Source organism: Camelus ferus, chromosome X (genome assembly GCF_009834535.1).
Source record: "Camelus ferus isolate YT-003-E chromosome X, BCGSAC_Cfer_1.0, whole genome shotgun sequence".
Lineage (NCBI taxonomy): Eukaryota > Metazoa > Chordata > Mammalia > Artiodactyla > Camelidae > Camelus > Camelus ferus.
In genome coordinates this window covers 5,086,160-5,100,026 of record NC_045732.1, presented here as the reverse complement: position 1 = coordinate 5,100,026, position 13,867 = coordinate 5,086,160, and the positions used below count along the sequence as shown (strand labels likewise).

At 33.9% G+C, this 13,867-nt stretch overlaps 1 protein-coding gene across 2 annotated transcripts in view; it reads right to left on the bottom strand.

Moving 5' to 3' along the window:
• The window catches only part of ZC3H12B (zinc finger CCCH-type containing 12B), a 394,029-nt gene that overhangs the window by 121,552 nt on the left and 258,610 nt on the right, over positions 1-13,867 (bottom strand). The window lies entirely within an intron of this gene.

The window sequence follows — 13,867 nt, the reverse complement described above, 5'->3', positions numbered from 1 at the left end:
AAAGTTCCTTCTGGATATATGCCCAAGAATGGGATTGCTGTGTCATATGTTAAGTCTATTTATAGTCTTTTCAGGAATCTCCATGCTGTTTTCCATAATTCCATAATGCCTGCACCAAACCACATTCCCACCAACAGTGTAGGAGGGTTCCTTTTTCTCCACAGCCTCTCCAGCATTTACCGTTTGCATTTTTTAATGATCACCACTCTAACTGGTGTGAGGTGATATTTGATTTGCAGTTCTCTGATAATGAGTGATATTTAGCATTTTTTCATGTGCCTATTGGCTATTTGTATGTCTTCACTGGAGAATTGCTTGCTTAGATCTTCTTCCCATTTTTGGACTGGGTTGTTTGTTTTTTTCTAATTAAGTCTTATGAACTGTTTCTATATCCTGGAAATTGAGCCCTTGCCAGTCTCATCTTTTGCGAATATTTTCTCCCATTCTGTAGGTTTTCTTTTTCTTTTGCTTATGGTTTCCTTTGTTGTGCAAAATCTTATAAGTTTAATTAGGTCCCATTTGTTTACTTTTGCTTTTATTTCTATTACTTGGGTAGATTGCCCTAGGAGAAGACTGCTGAGATTTATGTCGGATACAAATTTGCCTATGTTTTCTTCTAAGAGTTTTATAGTGTCTTGTCTTGTTTCAGTCCTTAAGCCATTTTAAGTTTATTTTTGTGTATGGCAAGAAGGAGTGTTCTAACTTCACTGATTTACATGCAGCTATCTCGTTTTCCCAACACCATTTGCTGAAGAGACTGTCTTTATTCCATTGTATATTCTTACCTCCTTTGTCAAAGATTAATTGACCAAAAGTTTGTGGGTTCATTTCTGGGCTCTCTATTCTGTTCCATTGGTCCATATGTCTGTTTTTGTACCAATACCATGCTGTTTTGATGATTGTAGCTCTGCAGTATTGTCTGAAGTCTGGGAAGGTTATTCCTCCAGCTTCATTCTTTTTCTTCAGTAATGCTTTGGCAATTCTCGGTCTTTTATGATTCAATATAAATTTTAGGATTGTTTGTTCTAGTTCTGTGAAAAATGTCCTGGGTAATTTGATAGGGATCACATTAAATTTGTAGATTGCTTTGGGGCAGTATGGACATTTTAATAATATTAATTCTCCCAATCCAAGAATATTGGATATCTTTCCATTTTTTAAAGTCATCTTTTATTTCCTTAGTTAATGTTTTCTAGTTCTCCACATATAAGTCTTTCACTTCCTTGGTCAGATTTATTCTTAAGTATTTTACTTTTTTGGACACAATTTTAAAAGGGATTATTTTTATTTTCTTTTTCTGATATTTCATTGTTAGTGTAAAGAAATTCAACTGATTAATGCATGTTAATCTTGTTTCCTGCTACCTTGCTGAATTCTTTTATCAGCTCTAGTAATTTTTGTGTGGATACTTTATGGTTTTCTATGTATAGTATCATGTCATCTGCATATAGTAACAGTTTTACCTCTTCCCTTCCAATTTGGATCCCTTTTATTTCTTTCCTTTGTTTGAATGCTATGTATGGGATTTCCAATACTATGTTGAATAGAAGTGGTGAGACGGATTATCCTTGTCTTGTTCCAGATTTTAGTAGGAAGGCTTTCAACTTTTCACCATTGAGTATTATGCTGGGTGTGGATTTGTCATAAATAGCTTCTATTACATTGAGATAGTCTCTCTATACCCATTTTGGCAAGTAAGAGTTTATATCATGAATGGATGATGAATTTTACCAAATGCTTTTTGTGCATTTGAGATGATCATGGGGTTTTCTCCTTTCTTTTGTTGATGTGGTGTGTCAAATTGTTTGATTTGCATATGTTGAACCATCCTTGTGACACTGTGATGAATCCCACTTGATCATAGTGTATTAGCTTTTTTGTGTGTTGTTGGATTTGGCTTGCTAATATTTTGTTAAGAATCTTTGCATCTATGTTCATCAAAGATATGGGCCTGTAATTTTATTTTCTGATAGTGTCTTTGTCTGGTTTTGACATCAGGGTAATTAATGGTAGCTTCACAAAATGAGTTTCTGAGTGTTCTCTCCTCTTCAATCTTTTGGAAGAGTTTGAAATGGACTGGTATGAGTTCTTCTTTTTATGTTTGGTAGACTTCCCCAGTGAAATCATCTGATTCTGGATTTTGTTTGCAGGGAGTTGTTTTATTATTATTATTATTATTATTATTATTATTATTATTATTATTATTATTATTATTATTATTGATTCTATTTCATTTCTAGTGATGAGTCTGTTCAAATTATCTATTTCTCCTTGATTCAGTTTTGGTGGACTATATATTTCTAGAAACTCGACCATTTCTTCTTGTCTAATTTGTCACCATATAGCTGTTCATAATATACTTGTATAGTTTTCTTGTATTTATGTTGTGTTGGTTGCAATTTCCCACCTTTCATTTCTTATTTTGTTTGTGTTCTCTCTCTTTTCTTCGTGGTGAGCATGGCCAGAAGTTTGTCAATTCTGTTTACTCTTTGTAAATAAGCAGCTCTTGGTCTGATTGATTTTTTTCTATTGCTTTTAATCTCTATTTTATTTATTTCCTCCCTGATCTTTATTATTTCTTTCCTTCTGCTAACTTTAGGTTTTGTTACTCTTTTTCTAATTCTTTTAGGTGGCAGACTAGGTTGTTTATTTGAGATTGCTTTTGTTTTCAGACGAAGGTCTGTGTTGCTATGAACTTCCCTCTTAGGAATGCTTCTGTTGCATCCCATAGATTTTGTGTTGTTGTGTTTTCATTGTCATTTGTCTCAAGATATTTATAAATTTCCTCTTTGATTTCATCATTGACCCACTGGTTTTTTTTAATAGCATGTTGTTTGGTCTCCCTGAAGTCATTTTTTCCCCTCGTTTTTCCTTCTATAGTTGATTTCTAGTTTTATTCCAGTGTGGTCAGAAAAGATGCTTGAAATAACTTCTATCCTCTTAAATTTGTTAAAGTTTTTTTTGTGTCTGAGTATGTGGTCTATTCTAGAGAATGTTTTATGTGCACTTGAAATGAATGCATAGTGTTTTGTTGGATGTAATGTTTTGAAAATATCAATTAAGTCTGATATGTGTGTCTTTAGATCTGAAGTGAGTCTCTTGTAGGCAACATATAGATGTCTGATATGACTATTGTTATTCCAATTTTTTGTCATTTCCATTTGCATGCCATACATTTTTCGATTTTGTCACTTTCAGTCTGTGTGTGTCTTTCACTCTTAATTGAGTCTCTTGTAGGCAGCATATTAAAGGGTCTTCTATTTTTATCCAGTCAGTCATCCTATGTCTTTTGATGGAGCATTTAATCCATTTTGTTTAAAGTGATTGTTGATAGGCATGTACTTATTGCCATTTTGTTGCTTGTTTGTTGGCTATTTTTGTAGTTCTTTTCTGTTCTTGTTTTAGTTTCTTCCCTTTGATGATTTTCTTGAGTGGTATGCTTATGTTCCTTTCTCTCTTCTTTTTGTGTATCTATTGTACGTTTTTTAAATTTGTGGCTACCATGGGATTCATATATATTGACCTATAACTATATTTACTTTAAAAAAAGACATTCAATATATTCTAAAATATCCATATTTTTTACTCTCTTCCCCCACAAGTTTTGTTTTTGTCTCATATTTTATGCCTTCATGTTTACCCCTTCACTGGTTATTGTATCTCTAATTGCTTTTACAATTATTTTGTCTTTTAATCTTCACACTAGCTTATTTTAAGTGGTTGATTCACAGCTTTCAACATACATTTGCCTTTACTAGTAGAATGTTTCCTTTCCTCTAGATTCTTACTTCTCATTAGAGCATTTATCTTTTTTAGAGCATATTAAAATATTAGATCATATATTCATTATTAATGAAAACCCTTTAACATTTCTTTTAGGGTATGTTTTAGTATTTATGAACTCCAAGGTTTTGCTTGTCTAAGGAGTCCTTTTTAAAAAGTATGAAAACGAATATATGTATGTATATGCATGACTGTGCCATTGTGCTGGACACCGGAAAGTGACACATTATAATTGACTGTACTTCAATAAAATAAATAAATAAATTTTAAAAATAAAGAGTACTTTTAAAATCTCTCCTTCAAATCTAAATGATAATCTTGTTAAGTAGAGTATCCTGGATTTTCGAATTTCACTCTCAGCACTTTAATTACTTCATGTGCTCCCACTTGGCCTGCAAAGTTTTTGCAGAAAACTCAGCTGATAACCTCAAAGCTGCTCCCTTGTATATGACTCTTTTTCACATGCTCCTTTAGAATTCTCTATCTTTAACTTTTGCTAATTTAATTGTATATGTCTTGGTGTCTTGTCTGTTTGGATTCAATTTGTTTAATAACCTCTGTGATTACTGTACCTGGATGTATGTTTTCTTTTCAGGAGTTTAGTAATTTCCCAGCCATAATTCATCAAACACATTTTGACCCCTTTCTCTCTCTATCTTCTTCGGGGCCCCATATAATGTTATTGTTATATGCTTTATGTTGTTCCAGATGTCCCTTAAATTGTTCTCATTTTAAAATTTCTTTTCCTTTTTCTGTTATGAATGAGTGATTTTCATTATTCATTGCTCCAGATCACTTCAGCAGTCTTCTATACCACCTTTTCTGCTGTTCATTCCTTCTAATTTGTTTTTCACTTTAGTCATTGTAATTTTTGTTCTTTTATATATTTTCTAGTTCCTTTTTAAAAATTCTGATTGTGTTCATTTATTCTTTTCCCTAATTAAGTTAACAGTGTTATTATAAATGCTTTGAACTCTTTATCTGATAAATTATTAATTTCCATCTTATTAGTTGTTCTATTTCAATTTAGAAGAATTCCTCATCTCATTTTGCTACATTTTCTCTGTCTCTATGAAGTTATGTGAAATAATTACATCTTGCAGTCTTGAAGGAATATCCTTTGGGAGGAGCAACCCTATACAGTCTGTGCACCCAGTGGCTTTGGAGCTAGATCTGTGATGGGAATGAGTCAAATCTCTCAGGGTGTGCTGGCAGGTATCACCTTGGTAGGAGGTGGAGCTGGTGGTGGTGGGGTTAGGACCAGAGCCAGTTGTGAGCTGGTGTTTCTCCTCTGCTCAGAGGCCAGGACCACCCTATCAGGGGCAGAGCTGAGTCACACATTTCTGGAGCAGAAGACTTGAGGTTTGGGTCCCAGAAAACTCCTTTCCCCATACTGTGCCTTCTCCCACCTTCCAGCACTGGCAATTTGGGCACCAAATCCTTAGGGTCTGACTTAGGAAAGACAAATCCCCTTGTCTTTTTGAATGACCAATGGGAATAACAGGAGTGCTGTGGAATGCATGGGTTCTGATGGCATGGAATGTTCACATACTTGCTTACTGTCAAAACAGGGCAGACAGGGCAGATTGAATTTGCACAGGATGCTAGCTGGTTTCCTGCAACCACCCTGGCACTTGCTTCCATCTGAGCTAAGCACCCAGTTGCTTCACAACACAGCTCCACACTGGTGCCACTGAGCACACATAAACTCCCAGATGAGGACACTCTTTCAAGACAACAATAGGTAAATGTTTCACCTAATTTACAGAGATGAAGACAAAGGAATTTATTTCAAATGAAAGAATAAGAGACAATGTCTAAAAAAGCAACTATTGAAACACAAATGAATAATTTAACAGATAAAGGTCTCAAAGCATTTTTAATAAGACTGTAAACTAAATTAGGGAAAAAGAATAGATGGTCACAGTGAGATCATTAACAAGGAAGTAGACAGTAAATAAAAGAACATAAAATACAACAACTGAAGTGAGAAACAAATAGGAAGTAATTAACAGCAGACAAGGTGATATAGTACTGAAGAATGCAATAACAGAATTTAAAAATCAATACAGAAGTGCAAGTACAGACTGGATGAAATAGAAGACAGTATTAGTGAATTCAAGTATTGAGCAGTTGAAGTCTACCAGCCATAGCAGAAAGAAAAAAAAATAATGAAAAAGAGTGATGATACAATAAGGGACTCATTCACTGACATCAAGTGGACCAACATCAATATGATAAGAATCTCAGAAGGAAATGAGAACAAGAAAAGAGCAGAAAACTTATTTCAAGAAGCAGTGGCTGAATATGTCCTTAACCCAGGGAATGAAACAGACATATGGATCTATGAATCCCAGAAATTCTCAGTAAGATGAACTGAAGGAGACCCACAGCAACACACATTAAGATTAAAGTGTCCAAATTTAAAGAAATGTAGAGACTCTTGAAATCAGCAAGTAGAAAAACAACTTGTTATTACATAGGAACTCTCATAAGACAATTAGCAGATTTTTTTTTCAGCAGAAACTTTGCAGGCCAGAAGGGAGGTGCAGTACATATTTAAGGGGCTTACTGAAAATTCCTGCCAACCAAGAATATTGTACCAGCAAACTTGTCTTTCAAATTAAGAAAATATAAGTTTTCCAGACAATCAAAATCTAAAAGTGTTTATCACCTCTAGATCAGCTTTACAAGAAATTATAGTTATTTAAGCAGAAACAAAAGATATTAATTAGCAAAGGATAACATATGAAAATATAAGCCTTACTAATAAAGGTAAATATAGAGTAAAATTCAGAGTAATCTAATGTTTTAAAGGTGATGGGTATTTCATTTATAAAGTTAGTATAAAGGTTAAAACAAAAATAGTAAAAATAATCATAACTATAGTAATTTGTTAATAGATACACAAGGTAAAATGTAAATTATAACATAAAAATATGGAGGAGTAAAAATGTACATTAGAATGCATTCAAACTTAAAAAAATTGTCATCAACTTAAAATTGAATGTTATAAATGTTTTATTTAAATATAAGTCTCATGGCAATCATGAATCAAAAATCTACAGTAGATAAAAAAGTTAAAGGAAAAGGAGTCTTAGCATAACACTACAGAAAAATCACATCACAGAGGAAGAGAGTAATACAAGAAGATAAGAACAAAGGAACTACAAAACAATCAGAAAACAAGAAAATGGCCATAAGTACATATCTATCAACAATTACTTTAAATTTAAATGCACTAAATTCTTAAATTAAAGGTCATATAGTGGCTGGTGGATAAAACAAGACCCATCTATATGTTGTCTATAAGAGACAGTGTTCAGATGTAAGAACACACAGAGAATAAAAGTTAAGGAAAGAGAGAAGGCATTCCATACAAATAGAAATCAAAAGAAAGCTGAGGTAGTTATATCAGGAAAAATAGACTTTAAGACAAAGACTTTCATATGAGACAAAGAAGTTCATTATATAATGATAAAGGGGTCAATCCAACAAGAGGAAATAGAATTTGTAAATATTTATGCACCCAACATAGGCATACCTAAATACATAAAGCAAGTATTAACACATATAAAGGAAGAAATACACAGAAAAGTAATAAGAGCATGGAACTTAAATACCCCATATTCATCAATGGATAGATTATCCAGAGAGAAAAATCAATAAGGACATTAATCATAAGTGATATATTAGATCAGATGGACTTAACAGATAACTGCAGAACATTCTATCCAAAAGCAACAGAATAGACATTCTTCTCAAGTGTCTATGAAATATTCTCCAGGATAGATTATATGTTAGCTCACAAAACAAGTCTTAATAAATTTAAAAAGACTGAAATCATATCAAGAAATCATACCTTTTCCAACCAAAATGGTATTCGTTTATGAAAAGAAAATTGGAAAATTCACAAATATGTGAAAATTAAATGAAATGCTACTGAACAATCAATGAGTCAACAAAGAAATCAAAATAGAATGTAAAAAATACCTTGAGGCAAGTGAAAATGAAAATACAACTTACCAAAACATATGGGCTATAGCAAAAGCAGTTCTAAGAGGGAAGTTGTTAACAAAAAAGCCCTAAATGAAGGAACAATAAATATCTCAAATAAACATTCTAACTTTACAACTCAAGGTGCTATAAAGAGAAAGAACAAATAAACCCATAGTTTGTAGAAGGAAGTAAATAATAAAGATCTGAGTAGATATAAAATAGAGACTAAACAGAATATGGAAAAGATCAGTGAATCTAAGAGATACTTCTTTGAAAAGGTAAACAAAATTGGCACACTGTTAGCTAGACTCATCAAGAAAAAAAAGAAAGCACTTGAATAAATACAATCAGAAATGAAAAAGAGGATGCTACCACTGATATCACAGAATGAAAGAATCTATGAGATAATTAAATGTCAACAAATTGGACAAATTAAAAGAAAATGATAAATTCCTAGAAACATACAACCTACCAAGACTGAGTCAAGAAAAAGAAAATTTGAACAAACCAAAAACTATGAAGAGGATTAAATCAGTTATTGAAAACCTCTTCCCCCGGCAAAAAAAAAAAAAAAAAAAAAATCCAGGACCAGGTGACTTCACTGTTGAATCCTACCAAACATCTATATATGAATTAAAACCAATCCTTCTAAAACTATTCCAAAAAAATTGAAGAGGTGGGAATACTTTTACAATGATTGTAGGAGACCAGCATTATCCTGATACCAAAAACAGAAAAAAGAATTACAAAAAAGAAAATTACAGGCCAAATCTCTGATGAATGAAATACAAAATCCTCAACAAATTGTTAGAAAAATGAATTCAACAATACATAAAAGGATTATACAACTTGATCAAGTGGTATTTATTCCAGGGATGCAGGAATGGTTTAATATCCACAAATTAATCAACTTCTGTAGCTTATTAATAAAACAAAGGATAAAAATCACATGATAATTTCAATAGATATAGAAAAAACATTTGACAAAAGTCAATATACATTTATGATTATAAACTCTCAACAAAGTTGATATAGAGGGAAACATACCTCAACATAATAAAGGCTATGACAAACCTACAGTTGACACAATATTCAATGGTGAAAAGCTGAAAGCTTTTTCTCTAAGACCAGGAAAAAGACAAAAATTCCCACTCATCACTTCTATTTAATGTAGTATTGGAAATCCTAGCCACAGCAATCAGACAAGAAAAATAAGTAAAAGACATCCAAATTGGAAGGGAAGATGTTTCACTATTTGAAAATAAATGATACTATATATAGAAAACCTTAAAGTATACACCAAAAATCTTTAGAACTAATAAATGAATTCAGTCAAGTTGCAGGATATAAAGCTAATATACAGAAATATGTAGTGTTTCTGTATACTAAAAACCATCAATTAGAAAGAGAAATTAACAAAAAATCCCATTTACAATTACATCAAAAAGAATAAAATACCTAGGAATAAATTTAATTAAGGCAGTGAAAGAGTTTTACTTTGAAAACTATAAGATGCTGATGAAAGAAATTGAAGAAAAAACAAACAAATAGAAAGATATACTTTGCTCATAAATTGCAGAAATTAATAATGATAAACTGTCTATACTACACAAAGCAATCTACAGAATTATTGCAATCCATATCAAAATACCCATGACGTTTTTCACAGAACTAGAACGAATAATCCAAAATTTTTTATGGAACTAGAAAAGACCTGAACATTGAAAGCAACCTTGAGAAAAAGGAACAAAGTTGGAAATATCATGGGCCAAGGACCTGAAAAGGCATTTTTTTCCAAAGAAGACATACAGAAGGCCAACAGACACATGGAAAGATGCTCAACGTCCCTAATCATCAGAGAAATGCTGATCAATACCACAATGTGATATGACCTCACATATGTTAGGATGGCTATCATCAGAAAGTCCGGGGGATGAGGGTATAGTTCAGCGGTAGAGTGCATGCTTAGCATGCATGAGATCATGGGTTGGATCTCCAGCACCACCATTAAATAAAAATAATAAAGAAAGAAAGAAACCTAATTACCCCCCCCAATAAAACAAAACAAAACGTCCACAAACAACAAGTGTTGGCAAGGATATGGAGAAAAGGGAACCCTCATGCACTGATGATGGGATTGTAAATTGGTAAAACCATTATGGAAAAGGGTATGGAGTTTCCTCCAAAAATTAAAACTAGAACTACCATATGATCCAGAGATTCCTCACCTGTGTATTTATCTGGAAAAAAATGAGACTAATTCAAAAAGATAACATGCACCCCAGTGGTTCACAGCATTATTTACAATAGCCAAGATATGGAACTGACCTCAACAGAGGAATGAATAAAGGATATGTGAAATATATATATATTATATATATAATGAAATATTTTTCAGCCATTAAAAGAGTGAAATTTTGCAATTTGTGACATGAATGGACCTAGAGAATATTATGCTCTTTGAAATAAGTCAAACAAAGGAAGACAAGTACTTTATTTTTTTCACTTATATATGGATTATAAAAAACACAACAAATGAAAGAATATAATAAAATAGAAACAGACTCATAGATACAGAGACCAAACTAGCTATTACCAAGGAGAAGAGGGATTAGGGAGGGCAAACTAGGTGAAAGGGATTAAGAGGTACAAATTACTAGGTATACAATAAATGACTTATAAGGATGTATACACAGTACAGGGAATAGAGTTAATATTTTATAACAACTTTAAATGGAGCATACTCTAAACATACAATGAATATTATGTAACTATATAATATAATATTGTAAGTCAATTATACTTCAATAAAATAGAAATTCAAGTTCAAAGTAGCCAACATAATTTTTACCTTGAATATTGTTTGTGAATGGACTATAGGTTCTTGTGTTAATTTCCACTACATTTCAAATATTCACTTTTGGGAGGTTTATCCAGAATTTGCTATCACTCAGATTAGCTACATATTAAAAATCTTAATATCCTGATATTAATATGTATGTATTCTTTTAGACCCAAATCACCTATCTCTCACTACAATTACTCTTTAACTTTACAGAGACATCCAGTCTCCTATTGCATTTCTCCGGGTAGACCAGGTTTAGCCATGAATTTTTAGAAACTGAGACATTTTCTCATGCTGTTTGCTCTATGTAGAATGCCTTTTGTCTGCCTATTCATTCTTTAAGTCCTAGTTAAAATGTACTTTCTCTATGAGACTTTCACTATCCTTACAAGGTACAATTAACCATTCCTCTTCTGTGATCCCAAAGCAGTTTCAAAATATTTCCCTATCACAGTCTTAATCACAATGCACTATATAATATATGTGTCTGTTGCCTCTATTAGTCTGTGAGTTGCTCAATGATAATTGCTAATAATACCTCCATTCATCAAGTGGTTATTATCTGCCAATCACTGTACAAAAGAACCTTATACATGTTATTTCATTTATTTTTAGGTTTGTGAACTCTTTTTAAAAAATTTTTGGTTTATTTTTGGGGGAGAGTGGGAGGCAATTGAGTATTTATTTATTTATAATGGAGGTACTAGATATTGAACCCAGGATTTTGTGCATGCTAAGCCCACACTCTACCATTGAGCTATACCCTCCCCCATCATGAACTCTTTATAGGAAAGAATACTATACCCATTTTAAATGAAAGAATAAAAACTTAGTTAACAAACTTCAAAAATGGTACTCTTAACTACAATTCAATGCTTCATTAAATATGTGGACCATGTTTAATTGTATTCCTTATTCCTTATTTTATTAGCATATAGTAGATATATACATATATGTATTTCTCAATTAAATAAAATATTGTATGATAATTAATAAATATAATAGACTCCACAATGAGTGAGAAAATGATTCTACTTAACAATCACTGTGACCTTGGACATGTTATTTCACCTCTTGGAGCCTGCATCTTCAACTCTAAAAAGATAACCAATATTTATCTTACAGAGTTGTTATGAAGCTTAGAAAAAAAAATATAAAAGCTGCCAAAAAAAAAAAAAACCTAGCAATTTCCCCCTTCTTCCATTCTCTTCCTGTTATGGTAGTGGTAGGGATATATTTTTATAGTAGGGAGATAGTAATAAATGTTTTTAATCCCCATTATTAGTGAACCATCAAGAAGTAATCCAACATCATTCAGACTGACTAAAATAATCAAATTTCAAACATGAAGGGTCAGAACTAAGTCTGCCAGAGCTGCTGCTGCCAGAGGCTGCCAATTTATAGGTGAACATGACCTCAGAAGACAATATTACATTCCTTTCAGATGGTTGCTGCTGAGAGGAATTTTTTCCCTCAGCTAGCCCATTAAATTAGACTTCAGATCTATATATAGATGCTAACTCCATGTAAATGTGGCCAAATGAATGACTTAGAAAACTGAGATGGCCTCTCAGTTATCAGAAAACTCTGGGTTTCAGAGCAATTAAGTAATTTATGTTGATTATATTATTAGGTTATGTTTGGCAAAGAGATAATGGGATGGTCCTTCATTTCAAATAAGTCCCCCTATAACCACAAAATTAATATGATTCTAAAAGGTCTATAAAAGGAGCCTATAATAAAAGAGAATGACAGCAGAGAATCCCATAAAATTTACTAAGGCTACCTGAGTTCTTCAAAGACTTGACCAAAAGCCCAAGAGAGGGGTATAATAAATTATATTTAGGGAAACAAACCTAAGATATATGCAAAGTATTTGTACCTTTGGACACTCTTTCCCTTTAGATGAATGTTTTCTACATTTCAGTTATTTCAAACCATCTTTACAAGTTCTGACACATCTGGTTACTAACTTTTATAATATACATTTCTTTAAATTGACTCATATTTTTAGCCATTTCTTAAACAATAGGTTAATGAAATTATGGGTTTGGTATAACAGGTAAATCATTTATTCTAATAAATATTAAACATATATTTATTAAAATTTAAAGTATCCATCTAAGTACCACTTCAGATTATCTTGGGTGGTCAAGATGGCGGAGTAAAAGGATGCTCATATGTCATCCTCTCCCACAAATACACCAAAACTCACATCCATGGACCCACTCATCCAACCAGAGTACTTGCAGAACTCCAACAGAACATCATCCTCTTCAAAAGATTAAGATGCCAAAAATCTGGTAGGAGAAAAGGAAAAAAGAAAGAAGAAAAGGCAAAACAGTGTGGGACTGGTCCTGTGAGGAGGGAGCAGCAAAGGAGGACTAGCGCTTGTTCACTGGGTCTTCCCCTCTTCAACGGAGAGGCCAGCAGGACAGAGAGGGAGCCTCTGAGGCCTGGATCTGTACAGAACACCTCTTGACAGAAAAATCTAAGTTAAATGGGCACAGAGGATCCCTGCGACACCCAGCCCGAGATGCGAGCCGGCAGCTGGGGAATGGGACAGGCTTCCCGAGCCAGGCAGAGGACTGGGGCGGCTGCACTGAGAGAGCCCTGGGAGACTGCAGGGTGCTGCATGCTGTGGATGAATGGGTACATAGGGCAGAACAAACTGGGCCCTCCATAAAACAACACAGCTGATGTGCCCTGGGGGAAGGGTGCCATACCCCCATATCTGAAAACCCATGGAAGGTTTTCAGTTGAAGAGAGGTGGGGCTCAGGCACAGCCACCATATTCTTTGTTGCTTAGGACCCAGGTGGAGGTGGGGTCAAAACCTGAATCCATACCTAAGGACTTAGCAGACTCAAAGGCCAGACGGAGACTTGTTTACAGCCTGAGGCAGATAAGATCCTTCTGCCCTGGTACCTCAGAGAACTCCCATGGCGCCAAGACAAAGAAGGAGTTGAGTTTTGGAAAGAAGCAGGGGCGGGGCTGTTCTGTGGTCTTCCCCAAGGCAGCCTAAGAAGTGCCGAAGTGAGGCAGAGCAGGCAGCTGCACAGAGCAGGGGAACGATTGGCACTGGGAGAGGGAAGGTGGCCACCTGCCTTTTTGGCAGGAATGCAGCATCTGACAGGTACTGGGAGGGGGCGCGACCTGCTTGCTGACAGACACTGGGGGCAGCACAGATGAGGGCGCCAATGGAGGGCCTCTGGAAACAGCAAGCTGAGTTCGCAAAACAG